Source organism: Pelmatolapia mariae, linkage group LG5, assembly GCF_036321145.2.
Source record: "Pelmatolapia mariae isolate MD_Pm_ZW linkage group LG5, Pm_UMD_F_2, whole genome shotgun sequence".
NCBI lineage: Eukaryota > Metazoa > Chordata > Actinopteri > Cichliformes > Cichlidae > Pelmatolapia > Pelmatolapia mariae.
The window spans coordinates 1,489,695-1,510,769 of NC_086231.1; the positions used below are offsets into that span (position 1 = coordinate 1,489,695).

A 21,075-nucleotide genomic window follows, 5' to 3' on the forward strand; every position below is an offset into this window, starting at 1 on the left:
CGAGTGAATATTTTTAGAATTCATAACATTGAATTGATTTGTTTTTGTTGTTTGTGTCTGCGTTGTTTTATTGCAGCAGTAATAATAATCAGCTGAGACGCTGAGGAGGAAAGGGTTAAAGGTGAATTGTGCTGTCCACTGCAGCTTTAAGGACATTTGCTGGAGCTCGATCTTGTGACATTAGTTTCAGGATTATCATTTTATTGCATCTGTAAGAAGCTTCTCGTTGAAGCCGATTGTGTCGTGAGTTATTCGCTCATTAGTCACCACCATCAACCAAAAATGACGTGACATTATTTAACGTTTTAACGAACTGAGACAAATCTCTGTGAGCTTCATCTTTGTTTGCGTGACGTGCTGATGAAGGGTCACGATAGCTGGCGAGGCCGCGCCGCGGGATTATCGATGACCTGTGTAACTTGACAAATCGTCAATCAGCTGCCGGGAGTAACGACCTTTTATCTTACGGTAGAAAATCCCCTGATTTTGTTTCCACTGTAGCGTTTCAGAGCATCTGAGCTGCACTGTGACACCTCCGGGCCAGCTCCAGCATCACTTATCTTCCAGCACAGGCTGAAAACTCATCTGTTGGAGAAGTGCATCACGTCCCCTTGTCCCCACTGAATCATATCCCCTCTCCCGTATCTCCCTCCCTCTGCTGGCTACAATATGCTCTTATCTCGAACTTAACAGAATCGTTTCTGCCTCTCAGCTCAGCTTTCATTTCTCTCCTTTCCCTTTAAAGCGCTCCTCTCTCTTACATGGTAATTCTCTGGTCACTGTAATATTGTCAGGACGCTCTGGCCTCAGTTACCGCAGCAGCCTAATGCCTCAGATCTTGTGTTTACAGCCGAATTTCAATTTCCTCTTCTTCATATTCAACTTAAAATCAGTCATAATTTTATCGCAGTGATTTTCCAACCATCCAAACACCCAAATCGTGACTGTTTGCACTGATTACTGCAATTATCACCTCCAAACAGTGGGAATAAACACAGTTTCTTGCCTGGTTTAATAGATAGTTTGCTCTGTTTTTGCAGCTCTTGCTGAACAGCTTCATCCTTGAATCTTTAACAGGCCGCAGCACAGTGTGCGGCCGAAGGAGAGTCCTGCAGCCGAGTCACTGAAAGAATAAATGAATAGATGAAGTGGTTTGGCTGAGATGTGCCGCCAAGCACTGCTGTGCAAAAGGCTTCCACCTACAGCCCTTTATAATTCATACTCTGTATATGCATAAGACATCATGTAGTTTATAAGGTCAGCTGCAGGGAGAGTGACTTATGGTCCAGTTTCTCTCGACTTTATTGCTCGTTCATGGTGCGAAGAACAGATCTGGAGTCAGATTAGAGTAAACGGCACTTCCTGCTGCTAGTCGTGTGAAACACGGTGAAATACCTTAAATGTGTTTCTCAGCAGCCAAAGAAAATCTCCTTTTTGTTGATTGATTTTAGGATTTGCATCTCCAACTCTTTGTAATTGCTGAGTGTTTCTCCCCATAATGAAGAATGGGTTAGCTTAATCCAAACAGTTAGAGGATTGATAGAAAGGCAGGAGGCCATGACCTCAGTTCCACAAGAAGCTCCTGGAGCTGAACAAATATCAAGGTCAAAAGAAGAAAAGGACACTTGCTCCTCTTCAGTCAGCCTAAAGGACTCACTTAGTTTTACCATTTATTCCTCTCCTAAAGATATCTGCCAAAAATCCCACCCACAGTTCAGCTCATTTTCACCTGACATGCCACAGGTAAGGCATCGCTGCCGCGGCCATGTTGCTGAGGGTGGTTCTGACCCGTTTTCGATTTGTTGTGAAATCACAGTTTCGCTGTGAGGAACGTGTTTAATGTGATCCGATTAATGTTCGGCACCCTGTCCTGGCACTAAACTAACACCAGCTTATGTCAGGTATGTGCTGTCAGGTGTTCAGCATATCTGTAATTATCTAAATGATGTGCCCGTGCTAAAGCAGCATCAAAAAAGCCAGTTTAGCTCCGCCTACCAAAGAACGGGAGAAAAAGAGGAGTAGGCGTGAGTGAACAGATGTAAATGGGAGACATATGTATTAATGGGGTTACAGCTGACTGTAATGCTAAACCGTGGCCAGAGGAGACTGGGTGTCTCTGGTTCATATTCCCAGATGACTTCCTCTTTGGAGCTCTAACCTGCAGGTGTGGGTGGTAAGGTGAGCTGTTGCCTGTTTTTAAAGCAGCACTGCTTGAAGATGGCGGTTCATCAGCCTCGGCCCTGCACACAGAGACTTCTCCAGATTCTCAGAATCCTTTGATGAGTTTATGTTTTTTAGATGAATGTTTAAAGTCTTTGTAATTCTTATGCTGAGAAACACGTTTTCTTTGATGAACCTCTTCTCTCATCTTTAGCTCCTGTGAAATCAGGGTCCCAACGTCCCATATGAAGACTAGTTTCCAGTACATATGAAGGAAAACCTTTTTTATTATAATCAGAAGAAGGTTAGTTTGTGTCATATTCATCTGGGAAAGTTACAAGTCACCAAAAAGTCACAAGCGTAGCAGATTTCACTGATTATCAGAGAAGCACACACAAAGAAAATGAAGCAGCAGGACTCAGAAATAGTTTTTGCTTTCAGAGTTGCACAGAGGGAATATGGTGTGCAGTGACACAGTAGATGTGTGCCATAATTGGGTAAAAATTGCTAAAATTGTCATGGATAATGCCTCCAAAAAGGTACACCAATCTATGGATACAAACTGAAACACAAAAAGTGCTGAAATAAGAGTGAAATCTAAGAGAATACAGGAGCATATAGAGGCTATTGTTTGAGACTGTAAGACAAACTGAAGCTTCCTTTATCCTTATTGTATTTACTGAAATGTAATATATGTGGTCTGTACATCCTAAATGTTCAAGTTCACACTGTGTCCCGATGTCTCCCACCCAAACACCCTGTTTGTCCCTCATTTAGTGCGTTGGGATCTGTTTATGTTACCTGTACACGACAGAGGGTCAGACCTGCTGACAAAACCTGAAGACGCCCAAAGCGCACGTTTCTCTGTGTACGTGTACCATCACACACACACACAAAGGCATTAGCTTCAAAAACCAGGCACAACAATACAATCTGAAATCAATAAAACATAAACAAAACTGCACACACACACAGACACACACATCCCCCCGTGTTACGGAGAGTCTCCGTCACATTAGGCCTTCTGTGTTTCTCTGCCCCATTTCATTCTGCCAGTGCTGAGATGAAATATTAACAAGGAGGACGGCACCCTAACCCACATACTGTATCCTGCACTGCCAGTTTAACTCGCTGCTTTACAAGGCACACAAGCGGAAAACACACACACACGTATTCATGTGTTGTGGGGACATCTAATTGACATAATGCTCCCCCTAACCATGAAAAATGAATACCTAACCATAACCATAACCCAACTGTAACCCTGACACTAAAACCAAAAATCCCATACCGGGATTTTGGTCCCCACAAGTGCAGTAAACTTCCAACTTTTGGTCCCCACAAAGATATGAATACACGCTCACACACACAGAGGACGTTGCCTTGCTTTTATTTAGTCACAGGACAGCCCACATTTATCCAAATCCTCAATAAGAAAACACAAACCCAGCCAGCACCCAGTCTAAAAATAAGGTTTTCCATAAATGTGGCTGCGGCACGAACACGCTGGAGTATTAATGAAACAAAAACAAAGTATGCGGCGCGTCTGTAAGCCGCAGGATACCCCGACACCAAAGCTGCTTCGCCTCATCGACCTACAAACGCCCACCGAGGATGGAGACTTTATCTTTCTTGTAGATTGATTGAGTGCACTGTGAAGTTTTCCTATCACATGCTCATCAGATAATCTGACACGCTCTGAATACCTGCCATTCAATAATCAATTTACTTGCTATCTCTCAAATTACAGCGTCACAGCGTTCCTCTGCCTCGCCGGCTTTTTCTCCCCAAACATCTGCTGTTCAGCAGCAACACACCGCCTACAGTTTCTCACATTATTACACATTTAAAGCCAGTCATCTCTCCCCTTTCCCTGCAGGACAATTACAATATTTAAAATATAATAAGTATATATTGGCAGCAAAATTGGGGAGCACTTTATTAGAAGGCTGAGAGGAAAGAGATGGGGAGCACTGCTGGCGGTGTGGGAAGTGGCGGTGGTGCTGCTGGTGCTGGTGGCGGCAGGGCAAGCAAATCGGATTTGAAGCCTAGCAAAACAGGAGGGCTTTCCGGGAGAAGGGAGTTGTCACTTTTCATTAGATACAGTGGCACGGATGAGGCCCCGGCTCGCCTGACGCCTTCCCTGCATTCATAGTCTGAGACGGAGAGCTGAGCATCTGCAGAGATTTGCCTTCTTCTCCCCTCCAGTGTGTTTGTGCGCTTAAATAAGTACGATTTTAGAGCCACGTGTCCCACCTCTTTCCCCCCGTCTCAGTTTCTTTGTGGACAACCTGGTTTTTTGTCTTCAATCTGCAGAGCTGGAAACGAGGGGACGCCACGGTGGACAGCCAGCTCCCTAAAAACACAAGTTCTTTATTTTGTGTGTAGACGATGTTCACTGGTGGGCGAGCACAAAATCTCCTGGCTGAATCCTCCAGACGTGAGCAGCTTCATTAGAAAGAGCAGCTCCTTTGGTACAAAATCAAAAGTATAAACATGTTCAGTCACTTGTAAAGAAACGTCCAATCACCGAGCTTCAAATGTTGCCGAGCTGTCATTTGTGGATTTTTGAGGATGGCTTCAGAAGCTGAGCATTCCTGGAAATTTCCAGAAAATAGTGCGCTCTGTACTGTAGTGAGGTGAAAATGCATGCTGTGGTTATGAGTATGCACAACTAGAAACAAATCTGTAGAGCAGCTTTGCGTGATTCTCAATTCAAAATAATCCTTCTTTGTCTCCCTCTGTGTGAAACTGGCTGTTTTAGCTCCTCCCCCTTCAAGCCAACCTTCTGCTGTTTGGTTGCCCCTCCTAAACAGGAAATTTGGGCAGCAGGTGGGTTTGGAATATAAGCTCTTTCTGACATCATCCTGATCCAGGAGTAGAAAATACTGCCCACATTATTGGAGACGACGTTTAATCTGAACAGCCAGCATTAAGAAGGGAAATAAAGAAAAGCAGAAGGTTCCTTTTGAAGATAAGGATAATTATTCTATGCGGTATAAATATAATACAATTTACTGCTGTCTCCTCTCATTCTTTATACTTGTGGCAGGTCTTGCTATGATCTTCTTCTTTCTCGGTCCCTCGCGCTCCGGCTCTTATACGCTCTCTGTCTTTGTCAGACTCGATATCCTTTATAGTGCTCTCCCCAGCCCTCCCCGGCTCTCTCGACTCCACTTTATGCCTCCGCGGTGTTGGTTTACTCCTACTTCTCCTCTCATCCACACTTCTGTCATGTACCATCATGAATATTGAAACACCACCCCCCTCGGTAAAGATGGCCTGTCTCCCGACGTTAGCAGCAATGAATACCTCTTCCAGGGGCGAATGTTTGCTCTGTGCACTCAGCACGAGCAGGCTGCCGGTCCATTTATTAGGTACAGCCGGAGTTCAGACAGTCTGCCGACTCGAAAAAAAAGAGCAAACCAGATTCGCACGAGCCAACCGGAGACACAAAGATGATGCAGGAACAAGAGGGAGGGGGTAATAAGGTGAAGGTGAACTTGGTCAAAACGAATGCTTCTGTTTGGACGGGGCTCCTAACCTCCTCTCTACACGGTCTGTGATGCTAACACAAAGCTAACAGCAGGCAGAGTACATGCTGACCACGGCCGAGCAGCAAAGCCCAAATATTCCTTTAACTTTCAGCATTTTCCACCCACTTTACAGTCACTCAAACCAAAAGCTTTCCTGCATGTCCTCCTAGTGAGGTAAAGGGTTTGTGCACACATGTGGACAGGTCTAATGTTAGATTCTTAACCACCGAGCTTACAGCTGCAGTCTAATGCTCTGATCTTATCCCCCGTGCTCCTGCCTGAGCACCCTGTAAACCAGGGGTGGGGAACTGCAGGCCTCAGGGTGAGGCCTGGTAATGAAGTAGTCATTTGATTCAGGCGTGTTGACCCAGGGTGAGATCTAAAACCTGCAGGACACCGGCCTGTGAGGCCTGGAGTTGCCCACCTCTTTCCTTTGCTTTTCTGTCATCTTGCAGATACTCAGCATCACTTCAGCTCCATCTTCCTCAGGACTCCAAAGACAGTGAGATCAGCCTCCCTGGACCTGCTCCTGCAGTCCTCGACCACGTGAAGTCAGATGGCCTCTGCCTAAAGCTCTCAGTACAGCAATTTTACACCATATTCACGAGCAGTAAAGTTGTGTTTTGCTGAATGAGGAGGCTTTTTATAGCCACTTAAAATTCTTTCACTTTGTGCTTTTACTTTTTGTTGCATTGGTGAGTATTTTACTGACTCATCTGCCCCCACGTGACTCCCGAAGTCCTACGGAGACCTTCAAGTGACACAGAAACTTCTGCTTTTGACGATGAATTGGTCAATTGTTCAATTTCGCCTCTCTTGTTTGTGGCATTTAACAATACATTTCCAGTTATCTGAGGGAGCCTGAGTGGCACGGAACAATTTTTTGTCTCTGCACAACTGGGACAATGTCTGCTGTCAGTTATAATAACGCTCTCAAAGATGGCCTAGTTCTCGGACAAAATACCAACAATTTTCCAGATACGTTTCATCCCTCGGCCCCCTCACTCATAACTGCCTCCGCTGGTTCTCGCAGCTCCACTTCAGTGGACGCTTTAATGTCCGGAGATGTTCCGAGCACCGTCGAAGCTAAGTACATACCGTACTCAACTTTTCTTTCACCTCCAGACTTTGGTATATGATTGTTGAGTCATCACAGGGCAGACAGTGTGAGTTTCAGCCTTACATTCCTACTCGCCGATCTGAGAAAACTTAACTCCCAATTAAACACAAATGAAATGAAGCGCGTTTAATGAGCAGATTGAAGTTTCACATCTCACTCACTCTGAAATGAAACATGCATTACTTAAAAGTGACACCTACGCTCATCTCATACTGCGGATTTAATGACAGAACAAAGCCGAATTAAATGAAAGCAATTTTCTAAAGGACAGACAGCCACTTAACACCGACACAAAGATAACGTCTGTGCAGGTGCAGAAGACGAGCACAACAACAGACTCTTGCGCTCAGATCAGTTCACCTACCACGCCATCAAAGAAGAGCTTTTTTTAAACACTGCAGAGAGAAAACTTTCCTTCAACTTTACAGGAGAAAACACATTTGCGTTCCAGACTGATGTGAATGTGGAATTTCCTTCAAGATATGGAGAACTGGTGCAGTGACATCGAGATCAAATCAAGAATTATCGATGTCAGCACAGTTGGTTCATTCTTCCATCCATTTCTGTTTTTCCGGGTCCGAGTCACAGATGGACTCAGGATTCACTTCTACGGGTCTGTGGTGTTGAAGAGAGACAGGACGTATGTATCTACCATCATTTCTGTCCATGAGCTGTGGGAGCTGACAGAAAGATTGAGACTGAGGACCAAAGTGGCAGAAATGAGCCGTTTCCACACCAAACACTCGCTGGAAGGTTTTTGGAAAATCACCGTCTGTTTGGTTCAGTCTTAGACCAGTCGATCACCTGCTCTGTTCTGTTTTGCATCACATGGACTTTGTACACGCGAGCTGACAGGTTAAAGTCTGACTTTGTGGCCTCAGATGTAATGCTTCATGCGTAACGTGTCGAAAGGTTTGGGGCTGCAGTGCATGCAGGACTCTGGCTGCCATCGCCTTCCTCACAGACTCCATATCCAGAAGCTGCAGATGTTTAAATGACGACCATCCTCTCTACCGCTGATGCATCAACCCCTGATGCGCTGATGCGTCAGACTTGATTACGAAGGCTCCTGACACGTGTGAATCTGAATCAGATAAGGAGAAAATGGATAGATGGATAAAAGAATATTCTCAGGAAATAAAGAATGACAGAAACTACTCCTCAGTTCTTATGTGTTAACGTCTTAGTTTCCATGAAACGAGTAGTAAACTGGTGAGGCCAAGCTGAAGCTTCTGTGAGCCTCGGCCCACTCCCGCCGCTCGGCGCCTCGTGTGGTGTATGAAACGCCGTTTGTGCCGTCAGAATAATGCGAGACATCGAGAGTGCTCTGAAGTGCTCTTGAGATAAAGGCACAGTATACACGCAGTCCATTTATCACTACCCTGCTTCACGCTCACATCATTACATACCGTATGCTCCCTGAGCAGCGCTGTGTTCGCTTCTCTCCTCATCGCTGACTCAGATTTTGGAAAGTGACCTTCCAATCAGAGCTCTGCTTTGTTAACGGCACCTTTAGCGGGATAGCACTCAACGCCATGCGACAAACAATGGGTTAAAGACGTTAACGTGTTAGCATTTACACGTCTCCAAGCAAAAGTCTGTTTTTTAAGCCTCGGTCCCATCGTGCGAGGTTATAGTTCAGACCCTCTCCTAGAAACACGAGGCTTTTACTACGGATAAAAAATGATTTCATGATTTCATAAAACACTTAGCTGAGCTTTTATATCCAATCAGCCTCATTTCACGCAGTGCTGAAATGCAGGCACACGCATAAAACCTCTGCAGGTGCCTTCACTCTGTCCATACAGCCAATACAAGCAATGCAGGCATGGAGACAAAGCCAAGTTCTTCTTATACAGGATTTATTTGTGGTTCGTTTATTTCACGAATCTCTCGTTAAGTTCTTATATATCGACTCTGTCTCTGGTTCAAACATTGGATGAGCTTCTTTGACTGTTCAGCCATCATTCTCAGCCTCTCCATCTTTTTGTCAGCTCTGCTCATGTGCAGCAAATTGTTCGGTTCTTAAAGTCTCACGGTGCAGCCCAGGAGCTCCCGGTGTGCCCATCGCTTCAGTAAAGAGTCTCTCTCAGGCTGACTGAGATTGTCTCTGCCCTTCAGAGACCCTCAACATGAACTTTTACTGAGAACAGTTGACTCCTCATCCTCCAGCTTCCCTCTGCTAATGTGCTTCAGTTTAAGCGTTGTTTTCAATAAACTGCATGCTCAAAAAAATGTTTTGTGTCACTCCCATTTCTTCTTGTTGCATGTTGAAGCTCTACTCGGAACCTTGTTAAGATCCAACCATGCAAAATCTGATATTTATTTTTGCCATTTTTCAAGTGGTCTTAAACTTTTGATCTTTTCTATTAGCCTGGCCATAGCTCTGCAGCTAGCCACCAGCTACCTCATCACTTTACGTCAGCTGAGGTCAGGGTTCTCCAACCTGCTCTTCAGTTTTCTGTCTTTGTTTACGCCCAAAGTGTTGGCGGTACTGTGTGTGATTTATTTCTGATCAGATCATTTTCCTGGAGTGGGACTTGGAGCGTTTTTAGCTCTCTTTGGTGCCTCAGAGTTTGACTTATTTAGGAAATGGAGACGAGAAATGGTTAACAATGATCAGACAGGTGGGTATTGTCTGGATCTGTCATACAATAGAAAAAATAAAAGAAGCTGAATTCAAAATATGAGAGGATTTGGTCAAAGTTAAATGTCAGATATTATCTTGTCCATTATGAGCTGTTAAGACTTAACTGCAGTGCACAGATATCGACAGGTCCTGCACGATGATTATTCACATCCTGGATCAATGTCATAAGCATCCCAGCTCACCGGAGGAGGCGTTGAGTCAACAAATTGATTATTTGCTCATGATTAGAGGGTGAACGCTTCACAGATAAAGACAGAGAACAGTGTGGAAGCTCACCTGAGGCTGCGCTGCAACAGGAGAGAGCCAACAAGAGATCGAGCAGGAATCTCAGTTAGTTTAAAACTGTCACTCATTAATCAGCACGTTTTAAAGTTTAAATCCAGTGCTGTAAATAAAACTACACTGCAGTTTATCATACATGTATTTATTTCCAGCTGCAACATTGAAATGATGAACAGCTTAATGAATTCATGAATAATTATAAGTCAACAATATGCACATGATTCTAAATAATAAATACTTTTACTTTAGGTGCTTTTAGTATATTTTGGTGCTGTAATAAATGCAGCTTTTCATCCACATCACGGAGTATATTTTTACATACATGTTTTAATAATTTGTTCTTGGTTTTTCTGAGTAAGGATCGTTTCTGCAACACCAACACAAAGCCCTTCATGTTCTTTATGTAACATCGTGATCGTTTCAGTTATTGTTATGTTGGGATTGTGGTGGATGTGTGGCGTCGCTCTTATCAGACCAACACGACTGAGACTCCTGCAGCAACGTTCACGTTGAAGAAAAACGAGATCTCTCAACGCAAAGAAAGGAGAAGGAAGTCCCAAAACAGGCCTGTGTATGGGAACTGATGCATAACGGTGCATTTCAATAATTATGAGACAGGCCAACAAAAGGGCGACAGTTTGAAGGATGACTGAAAGAAAGAAGAGTGGGTGGAAGAACAGTGATGATTGTAGGCAGAAAGTGAGAAGTAGGAAAGGTGAAGATGCATTTTTTAATATTAGCCTCTGACAAACAGCCTCTGTGTGATAATAATTAAAATGAATGAACTAATGAAAACTAAAGTAAAATCAGCAAAATCTGCTGGAGCGAAACTGAACTGCAGTGATGAATCTGAACAAACAAAACCTCAGGGACTGATTCGCTCCTGCTCAGATTTCAGATACTGTTTATATGTTTGCTGATGACACACAGGTGTACTTATCGGTGCCTAAATCTGCTGCAACAAAAGACTGAAGTCTGTCCACCTGAAAAACAGAAGCTCCAAATCAGGGCCGAAATCCTGGAATAGTTGCGGCGTCTGAGTTACGTGTTGGCGTTCAGCAGGTTCAACCACAGTAACGCGCACATTCACGAAGCTGTGTCGCCTTGCTGTGTTTCAAAGGACAGACTTTAAACCTTTCACTGGTTTAAAAAGCACGAGTTACGTTTCAGATGCACTCGCACATTTCCGCAGGCTCAGTCTGCGCTCCCACGCTGAGAACACACCGAATCAGCTGGTAGATCTTTGTGGTGTGAAACAAACTTCCTGAGCACCTGACGTCAGACTGTGGCTTTATTTGTTGTACATTTCTATTTTTTCTTGTTCTGTCCTATATTTGATATGTGTTTACACACGTTTTTAACTATTGGATGTTTGAATTAAGTTGTTCACTAGAATTTGGAGTCGCAGATCTTAATCTTATTTGGATGTTGTACTTCAGCCTTTGACTGATTTGTAATTTTACTGATTAATAACTGTTTGAAAAATGAAATGCAAACAAACTTTTATATTTTGTATTTTATTTTGAAATCCAGTTCCTGTCTGGTGTATTTGTCTGGTAGATTTGTGTTACACAAACATTTGCCTTGAAAACTAAAGAACTAATTATAAAACAGAATAATAATAATAAGTGCTGCCCCCGCGCGCAGGCCGCTGGTGGAGAGGTGGCGGCGCTGAGGGGAGGGTGGGGGCAGCTTGGAGGGTGGAGTAATTCAGAGAATGCGAGACACTGCCCTCCCTCCCTCCCTCTCTCTTCACTCCTCCTCCTCCGAGTGGAAATTCATCCTTCAGGCTGGGTAGCGGACATTTGTGAGGAGGACGTCGGGAGTGCGGGACGCGGAGACTCGGAGATCCACGGCGGCGGTGGCAGCAGAACTTCTACCGCCGGGTTTGGTGCTCTGCGGCTTCTGAGCTCCGCGCACAGCGATGTGATTTCCGTCTTGTGCTTTTCCGGTGGCTCTCAGCTCTTCTCGGTTCCTCGGATTTTTCCCGCTGCCGTGCCTCCCTCAGCTCCGGCGGTGTTCCACTCGGAGCTTTACGGACATCCGCCTCTGCTTCGTGTGCAACTTTGGAGATCTGACATCGACACACGGCCCGGTTCGTCCGCTGCACTCCGGAGTGAACGGGAAGGAGGTAACCGGAGCTCCCCGTCGCCTCCTCCGCCACCAGCTCCGGTGTGACCGCGGCGGCAGCAGCGGAGAGGGAAGCGGGATTAATGTCGGGAGGACCCGGACCCGCAGCAGCGCTCACGGTCAGTGTGTTCTCGGCTCTGTGCGTCACCGCGCGGCGGCTCGGCTCCCCGCCGGTGCTTCCGGTGTGTTTAAGTGTGAATATCGGTGCGTTCGGAGCGCGTCGGCTCCAGCACGCCCCGTAGCCCTGCGTGTCCTCCGTGTCCGCGACTCGGGCTTCAGAACCGAACAGGTGCTTTTTAATTCGGGAGTTGGGGGGGGGGTGCCTCTTTCTTAAACGCCTCTCGGTCACAGTCGGGCTTATTTTAGGCGTCATGTGTGAACGCTGCCCCTGACGCGGACACGGCGCGGCAGTCAGGGGAAGCATTCCTCGGGCACTCGGACGGAGGCTGAGCGGCTCGCTGACCCGCCGGCTCCTCCGGGCTCCCCTGCACCCTCCCCGGGCTCTCTCTCTCTCTGCTGGGCTGGAAGTTGGCCGAAGTGCACTAGGCGCGTGAAAACGTGCCGGGCGTCGTGGACACAAACCTCCACCTAATCAGCAGCTCCTCGGGACTGCGGGGTGAGCAGCGGGGGGAGAGGTGAGGAAGGTGCGCACCGCAGGGTGTTTTCGCCCAACTCTTCATCATTCCTCTCACGTCCTCTTCGCCATGGAGACGTTTGACAGTCTGCCGCGGCGCGGGGACGTCTCCTCTGACCGGGGGACGGCGGGGGGAGGGGGAGTGAGGGGGGCTCACATACTGCTCCGGTTCAGTGTTGGTGTTGCTGGACTCATCAATCAGTCTGTTAATATTCACGTCGTTATGAAATAATCCTGATTTCGGTCATTTTTAAAGCAGAAATTTCCTCCTGAAAACTGAATACTTTCCCTTTATATCTAAAAAGTGGCGCTTCCATGACGTCATTTTCTCACCGGTGAACGGTCTTCTGGTCCAAGCTGATCAGTAGCTGCAGTTTTCGTGAATTGCGTGAGGCGTGCAGAGGTTTTAACCACAGGACGTGATTGGCTGCTTCACGCCAGCGGAGCAGGAACGCGTCCTTGTGCTGCTGCTGGACCCCGAGCGGCGCGGGCTCTGCACTCGGTGCACAGCGGGTTTATTTCAGACACTCTGCTGATCCAGGCTGACCTCTGTTCAGCTCTGATCCTGCTCCAGTTATCTGTTAAACTTCTTCACTCTCAGCTTGCTTTCTTCATGGTTTTTTTTTTTTTGGTCCAAAGTAATGTGGCCCCTCTGCTTCACGGGCCCTAAATAAATTAAGGGGCTGTGCTGTTCAGTAATGGGTAATTTGGAGGGTTTTGAGTGGTCCCGTGGGTGCTATTACTCTCTGTCTGAAGCAGGAGCAGGCCTGGAGGTCCACCTGTTTTCCTATTACCACCAATGGAAGTAGATCAATACCTCCTCAGTACATCACCATGGATTCTATTCTCTTCTATTCTGTCGAGGCTTCAGTGACGTAAATCAGCCAGAGCTGCAGCTGAGCACACTGTGTGTGTGTGTGTGTGTGTGTGTGTGTGTGTGTGTGAGAGAGAGAGAGCAGGCGTCATGTTGATGGGGCTGGTGTGTTTTGTACACATGCTGACTTTAATCCTTCACACTGAGAACAGTGTTTGTTTCCGTCTGAGAGCCGGAGCTGATCAGCGTCATGGTGGCGATGAGTGTGTGTGTTTCTACACCGGACTGTTAATTTGTTCACTCTGTGTGTGTGCTGACTCTGACGTCCAGCTGTGAAAGTGTGTATGTGCCCATCGTTTGCTGCTTTCCTTCCACGTGAGGCCGTTTTGTGGACACTGTGGATGAAAGTCGTTTTATTAGGCAATGATCAGATAAATTTTTCAAAAGTCAATGTACAAAAATGAGGGATGCACTGATACGTCGCCATGCTAGTAAACAAAATGCATTTCCTGATGTGAGTGGGTGATGGGTTCTGCAGTGGGCCTGACTGTGGATGATGGCAGACTTTCAGCCTGCCCCTGTTAATGTGTCTGTTAGACGCTGACTGAGCTCACAGTCACATTTTTAAATGTCTTGTTTTGTTTAGCAGTTTAACACCTGCTCACGATCGTATCAGACAAAGAAAAGTCGGAATATTGAACGTTTTCTCTGTGAAAAGGCTTCAGTTGGATTTCTGTAGCACTGCAACACTACAGCGAGAGCACGGGGGGATGGTGCTGTGGGTCAGGACTTCATCAGGTTTAATACTTGATTTGTTTCCTCTTTCAAACATGAAGATGAAGTAGTGTGTAGAAACGTGGACATATCTGTGAAGATAGTTGCAGAAGCTGGCCGTGGTTCTCCACCTTCGAAGGGTGGAGTTCCTGTGTTTCTGGCCTGAGAACGCCTCCGTGTCTCCCCAGGAGAGCTGAGGGAGGGCGGGGCGTCTCCGATGCACGTCAAACCCCGATGCAGTTTTTGTGAGAGTAACGTAGTTGTTTGGGATTCGCACCCCAGACTGTTTCTCCCTGGCTCAAAGGAGCACCACAGGCGTGTTTATCTACATGAAGCTTATGTCAGCAGTTTTCCTTTGGGTGTGTGTGGCTGCTTGCCCGTGTTGCTCATGTAGGAGGGGAGGTGCTGGGTTTGGGTTATCAGTGATTCGGCTGCTGTCGGGTTTGGTTTGGTGTAACTTCAAAAGAGGTCGTAGATGATTTTTTTATTTTTGTTTTTCATTTTTGCCAGTGACCTGCTGCTTGTTAGGAGGTCCAGATGTGGACTTGTGGTGCTGAGTTGTTTCAAATGCAGTCAGATGTGAACATGTGAAAAAAGGGAAAACGTGTTCACCCAACTGTCCCCGAGTGAGAAAAGCTCTAAAAACCAGATCAGTGCTGCCGGCAGCTGCAGTAAATAACCTCGTCTCGTCTTCTGATGAGACGCCACGCGAACTGTGAGCCGTCATCGGTTTGTCGGAGAGCTGCAGCGGCACGACGAGGTGAGAAACGTTTTGACGTCTCTGTCTGCAGTGGGGGAAAGATGCCTTTTCCTGCTCTCCGGCTGCTCCTCATCACATTTTCTCTGCTTGTCCTGTAGTAGACGTCTCTGCGCTGACCCGTAAGGGCGAGCTTTTGCTCTCGCCTCTGAAATGCCCCCCAGCCTTTGTTAAAGACACTCTTCGGGCTTGAGCCTAATAGATGTGGTGCAGGCTTCGTGTTTGGCCTGCTGTGTGCTGGCCCACTGAAACAAAGCCTGCTGGCCCGTCTTTGAGGTTTGGAAAGGAAACCCTGGAATTCCACTTTGGGTTTTGGGCTCTACCCCACCCCCCTCCCCCAATGTGAGGCTTACATAAGCAGTAATGTGCTGAGTAACTTCAGACCAAGGGGCAACCTCTGGTGCAGAGAAATGAAGGCAGTGTCCAAACTGCAGTTCCTCTAATGTTCTCCTGCAGCGAGCCAGTCTCTGTGGACTCCCGTGTTAAAACGTCCGACTTTACAGGGGGAATAAACATGTTTACAGCCTGCTTCAGCCTCTCTGGATAGCTTCTCCTTCATAACAGCTCTGAGTGGGGCCATCTCTTATTTTTATTTATAAGACGTCCACTGCAGGAGCTCCTGACTGCTTTACGACCCCCTCCTGCGTCGCAGCTGCCCGGCATGGCGGTGCATGGGACGTTTATGCAAAGATAAACCTTGCAGGCTCATTTTTTTGTCTTTGTTTCTGTAAATCTGACAGCAGCAATGGTTTAGCCACACAGTCAGTCACACTCCCCAGACGCTCCTCTTCCTCCTCTTCCTGCCTCTCTCGCAGCATTTCTTCTGTCTGAGCGAGTCCCCATCTCTGAAATCAATATCATCCAAAATAGGAAAGAGTTCTCGTGTTATGAAAAGCCTTGTGCATCTACAGGATGATGAGTCTAATCTTTGGCTCCCTGCTTTTCAAACTTTTGGGTTACGAGGAGGAAAGGGAAGATTGGGTTATTTTTTTTCTATTTTTGAAGCTTTGGGTTGAAGGTAAAGAAAACGTGTGCGTGTAAGCCCGCTTTATCACGTCGGGAGATGAGCTTGAGATCCTTTAGGCGCTTTCCCTCCTCTCCTCCTGAGCTCTCGTGGGCTAAAATAGGGGGATGAGGCATCCCGAGCGTTCCTGTGCCCACAGCTGACTACCCTTCTGTCGCTGTGAGTCATGCTCTCGCCACGACTCGAACACCACTTGTCGATGCGCGTTTTTCAGAACTCGAAAATAAAACGGTCATGAGATGTTTAAAGAGCCTCGCGGGCTTTAGGAGGCGTGGGACGGCGAGGGCTATTCTTAGCCTGAGATAACAACGGGGCTTCGGTTGGCGAGCAGATTGAGGGGTGCGAAGCGGCCGAGCGCTGCTGAAGCTGGTTTCAGACACCGGCCTGCAACCCAACAGACCTGCTGCTTTGTCTTTAGCTGCTTCCTTTGTCATTAACAGTCGCAGCTTTCATCTGGCGTAAGCGCTTCGTCGGGGTTACAGCATTCAATGCAGATCCCGTCAGTCTGTCAGGGCTCACGGGGAGTTTCCTCCGTCTTCAGCTGCTGTTCTTCCCACGGACGGAAGATCATTGTGGTTAATTTCAGTCGCAGAGTGAGAAATTGGTGCTGTGTCAGTGACTGTAAAAGTTCACAGCCATTAGAGTTGACTTAACACTTTTGGATATTTCCGAACGCTCGCTTGGAGTCACATCAACACCCCAATCAACACCTGTCAGCTTTAAATAATCAGCACTGGAGTTGCTGGAGTTCAGAGGCTGGAAGTCATTTCAGGCCGCAGCGCATTTTATTTCCTGCTTGCAGGATTAATTGATCCTGATGCCACTAATATCATCAGAGAGGAGCTGCAGTGGGGCGATGGTGGCAGGAGAACTCGTTTGTCCTTCCACGGCGAGCTCATCTGTGCGGATGCTCGCTGACTAATGTCACACATGCTTGAAGTGAGAGCCGTGTTGACCCGGCAACAGGAAGAATCCTCCACCGTCCTAAATAAGGAGGACGCCCCCCTCAGGGGGAGGAGCCTCCTCCGTCAGGTCTTCTGAGGGCACATCGAGGCGTTCCCATCCCCAGTGGGTCCGACCCAGCTGGACATATTTGAGCCCCCTCGATGCAACGTAGCAGCTTTGTGGTCCTCCTGAACGTCCGAGCTCCTCATCCCGTCTCTTAAGCCCAGATGTCGTTGAGATGAGCGATATGTCTGCCGCTCGGCTCCGCCTTTCAATCTGTACAACGCTGCCCAAAGCTTGTGGTCATAGATCAGCGTAGGACTGCCTTCACACTCTGCTCTCGCTTCGCCATGGCGCATTGCTACAGCAGAGATGCTGTAGATGCTTAAAGTCCTTCACTTGGGGCGGCCACCCCTCCTCCCACGCTACAACCACCACCTTGGGTTTGGAGGTGTTACCTCACATCGTAGTCAGGTCACAATTGCTGGGAAACCATGCTGGTGAATTTTAAGTTTGATTACAGCGGAAATTCACAGTGACAATCTTGTTTCTGTTACTGTAGTCGCTTCACTTAAGCCCTGCATCCCCCTCCACGATCCTGCCACAGCTCACATTAATTTCCTGCTTTTCTTATTTGCTTTCGGTCGGTTTGCAGTTTAAGTTCAAAGACATTTACTGTTTTCTATTCATGATAAATCCAGGATTCTTCCCAAATCTGTGCACGATTGTATAAAACAGCTGAGATCTAAATACAGAGCAAAGTGTGGCGTGGAATCGATGAGCCTTATCTTTCAGACCTTTAGTTGTAAATGAGTGGCAGCGGCGCCGTCCACAGGTGAGTAAAATGTCCCCTGAAGCCTGTTTGTCACGTGCACGTGCGGCTCTGCGGATGCACGGTGGCAGCTTCTTGCAAATCTGACATCGGCTGCTGCTGCAGAGGGAGACGGAAAGCAGAGCCGGTCATTATGAGCGATGCTCAGCGCGGCGCTCGGGCCTGTAGTTGCTGATGTGGATCCATTTTAGAGCTCAGCAGGGGGCGGACGTGGATCCTGTAGTGCTGCCTCGGCGCTCGTACCTGTGGAGCGCTGCTGTGGCTCATATTTGTTTGGATCAGCTGCCGACGTGCCTCATGAACATCAGAGGTCAGAATTCCAGCTCCTCGTTACTTCCTTCTGTTTGCCCGGTTGCCGTGGCAGCAGCAGATATCCCAGCCCCCCCCCGTGTGTGCTCACATGTCACACTTCTGATTTGGGAGGAGAGAAAACAGGGTGGCAGTTCAGTAATTAGTTCTGGAGCATTAACTGCTTATCAGTGGGCGCTTTTATTAGCCCCCCTGTTTTGGCTGGTTAGCCTTCTGGACATGGAGCCAAATGGCGCTCCAAGTTGTCCGGTCAACCATGGAGGAATTCCTCCGCCGTGCCAGAACCCTCGGTGCCGGGAGAGGACCTAATTGTGATTCGACATTGGTGTCGACACAGCGGCCACACGCTGCTGCGTGATTTTCACCGACGAGATGGAGTCTGATTAGCTGAAATGCTTCCAGCGGCGAGCAGATAGAACGATAGGACCGGAGCCTGGGTGGTGCCATTTGGTTTGCTGGGCCAAGCATTTTGTAACCATCAGGTCACGGTCGACCCGTCTGGGGTTGGAGCTGCTTTTTGTTTCACAGAGCAGAAGATGTTAGATTTGAAATAAAGTCTAAAACACGACAGATTTGCTGTTTTTCTGGGTCCAAACTGATGAAAAGTCTTAAAGGCTGGGAGAATAATCGTACACAAGCCCTCGGTGGCTTGGATGTCAGCAGGAAACACCAACTTACATGAAATACAGGACAGTTTCACAGCGTGTTCATGTTGAGCAGTTTTTAAATCCATAAAGAAAGAAGAGTGTGGGAGATGCGGACCTTTAGCCCACACAGGCCAAAGGTTAATGCTTCAATATTAACTGGACAGATGCACATGGACTCAGAATTCATATGATATTGAATATTTGTGGGTCATCTCCTGTCTTCCCTCAGTGGTGACCCATCTGGAGTTCAGATTTGGTTGGTGTCCAATCCTTTCATAGGATGGATGGAATAATTTTATTTCCAACATGTAAACATAACTGAAAAAACCAGAGAAAAGAAAAACTTAAAAACATCGAGTTTTCATGAAATACACAATGTTTAGCAGAAGTTTGCACTTTTTCTGTTCCCACCCCCTTATTTCATATTCCAGTATTTACAAATCAATATTCAGAATATGACATTATACAGTCCACACATGTTTAACTATATAAGGTCTACACTCATATATGATACACTCATAAACTCAGCACCCTGTGGTTAACACCCACTATGTGTAATGTTTGAGATGTAATCTGTGAAAGTCTCATACTGTCGGGATTACAGTTTTTCCTTTTCCCATTTGGATCGTCCAAACAGAAGCTTCCAGACGTTAAAACCAGCTCCAACCTGCGCTGCAGGTGTTTTGTCTGGTTTTAGCCTCATGCTAAATCGGCACGTGTTCAGAAACTAGAAGATGTTCCATTTCAGATGAAGCCATCAGAAACGCTTTCATGGGAAACGTGAGAAGTTTAGTGTAGTTTGTGGTCTGTGTCCACTCGCCCTGATCGCAGAGGATCAGTGAGACGTCAGAGTTTAAGCTTCTCATTCAGGCTGGAAAACATCAGTGAAAACAGGGGGATTGTAACCCAACCCAGTCATGGATGGGACGCCACCTGGTGGATGTTTCCCCAGCACTGCTGTCCAACGATGAAAGTTCAGTTGAATAAAACCTGTTTGTAAAAGCGTTTCTTCATTTCTGCTCCTTCTTCTCTGCCGGTGATCTTCAGATTTTCTGTTTCGTGGAGCGACATCGGTCAGGTTTCCATTCTGAGGCTGCTGTTTGATGACGTGCAGTAGATCTTGGTGAGGTGCTGGAAACAGACTCGCATGTGTGGGCATGTTGCTTCAGGAATTCAGCTTCAGTCATGGAGACCTGCCCGTTAGCTGCGGGGGGGGGGGGGGGGGGGGGGGGGGCATAAAAGTGCCAAGCACACACAAATGTTTGAATGAACTCAGTTTTACTTTGTTGACGACGTCTGTGATAGCAACGCGCTGAAATAAAAAAAAAAAAAAAAGATAAGCGCTTGTTTGCTTATCTCGTGTGTGGTGTTAAAAAAGAGACTGTTATCAGGCATGTGCTGCTGCTGCTTTGGAGACAATTTGCATGCTTTATTATTAAAAATTAATGAGTGTGGTGCAAGTGTGAGAAGTGAAAGAGACTCGGGAACCAAAGAAATGACACATGAAGAGGAAAAGCAGCATTTTTCACATTTGTCTCCGGCGGTGGAAACACATTTCCTCTGATGGATTTATGCTTCTTCTGCTGCTCATTTTTTTTCTGCTGCACTCCCTCTCAGAGCTTTTTTTTTTTGGTATTAATATGAAAGCTGCACAAAATTAATATTTTGGACACAAAAGGAGATGGCCTGCTTTTAAAATGTCAGCTCTTTTTTTTTTTTTAAGCAAAGTTATCAGCAGAGATGGGAAACAAACGTCCAGTCATTGGACGGTCGCACAATTACTCTTTTTTTTTTTTTTTTTTTTTTTTTTGGGGGGGGGGTGATTTTTTTATTTTAAAAACAACATCAGAGCGTCACGCCGAGCTCTGACTAACTGTGACGTGTTGCTCTACACCAACCAGGGATTCATTGATCAAACAACCAGGAGAGTCATCCATAATGGAAACGATCATTAGCTCCATCCCCGAATAAAGATTTAGAAATGAGCTCCACCTCTGCGAGTTACAGCAGTAAGATGCTGATTACACACTGATGCATGATTAATGATGAGCTAATGACACAACGCGACTCTCAGCGCGACCATTTTCCTTCATTGAGGTCGCTGACTTCAATTAAATTTGTCTGATTACACCTCAAATTTTGGCTTTAGTTTAAAAGGCCTGTGTGTGTGTGTGTGTGTGTGTGTGTGTGTGTGTGTGTGTGTGTGTGTGTGTACGGGTTCGTACTATCCTGGTGGGGACCAAAATCTGACTTTTACTATCCTGGTGGGGACTTTCTGCACCGTGGGGACCAAAATCCAGGTCCCCTCGGGGTTGAAAGCAATTTTCACACTCAAAATGCGGTTTTACTGTCAGGGTTACAATTAGGTTATGGTTAGGTTTAGGGTAAGGGTCAGGGTTAGGCATTCATTTTTAATGGTTAGGGTTAGGGTAAGGGGCTAGGGAAAGCATTATGTCAATGG

At 46.7% G+C, this 21,075-nt stretch overlaps 1 protein-coding gene across 1 annotated transcript in view; it reads left to right on the plus strand.

Moving 5' to 3' along the window:
- The first annotated feature begins 11,405 nt into the window (after positions 1-11,405).
- dag1 (dystroglycan 1) overlaps positions 11,406-21,075 on the plus strand; it is a 61,995-nt gene continuing 52,325 nt past the window's right edge. Inside the window, exon 1 of the mRNA XM_063473305.1 lies at positions 11,406-11,997. The gene's annotated coding sequence lies outside the window, so the exon portion shown is untranslated. The remainder of the gene's footprint in view (positions 11,998-21,075) is intronic.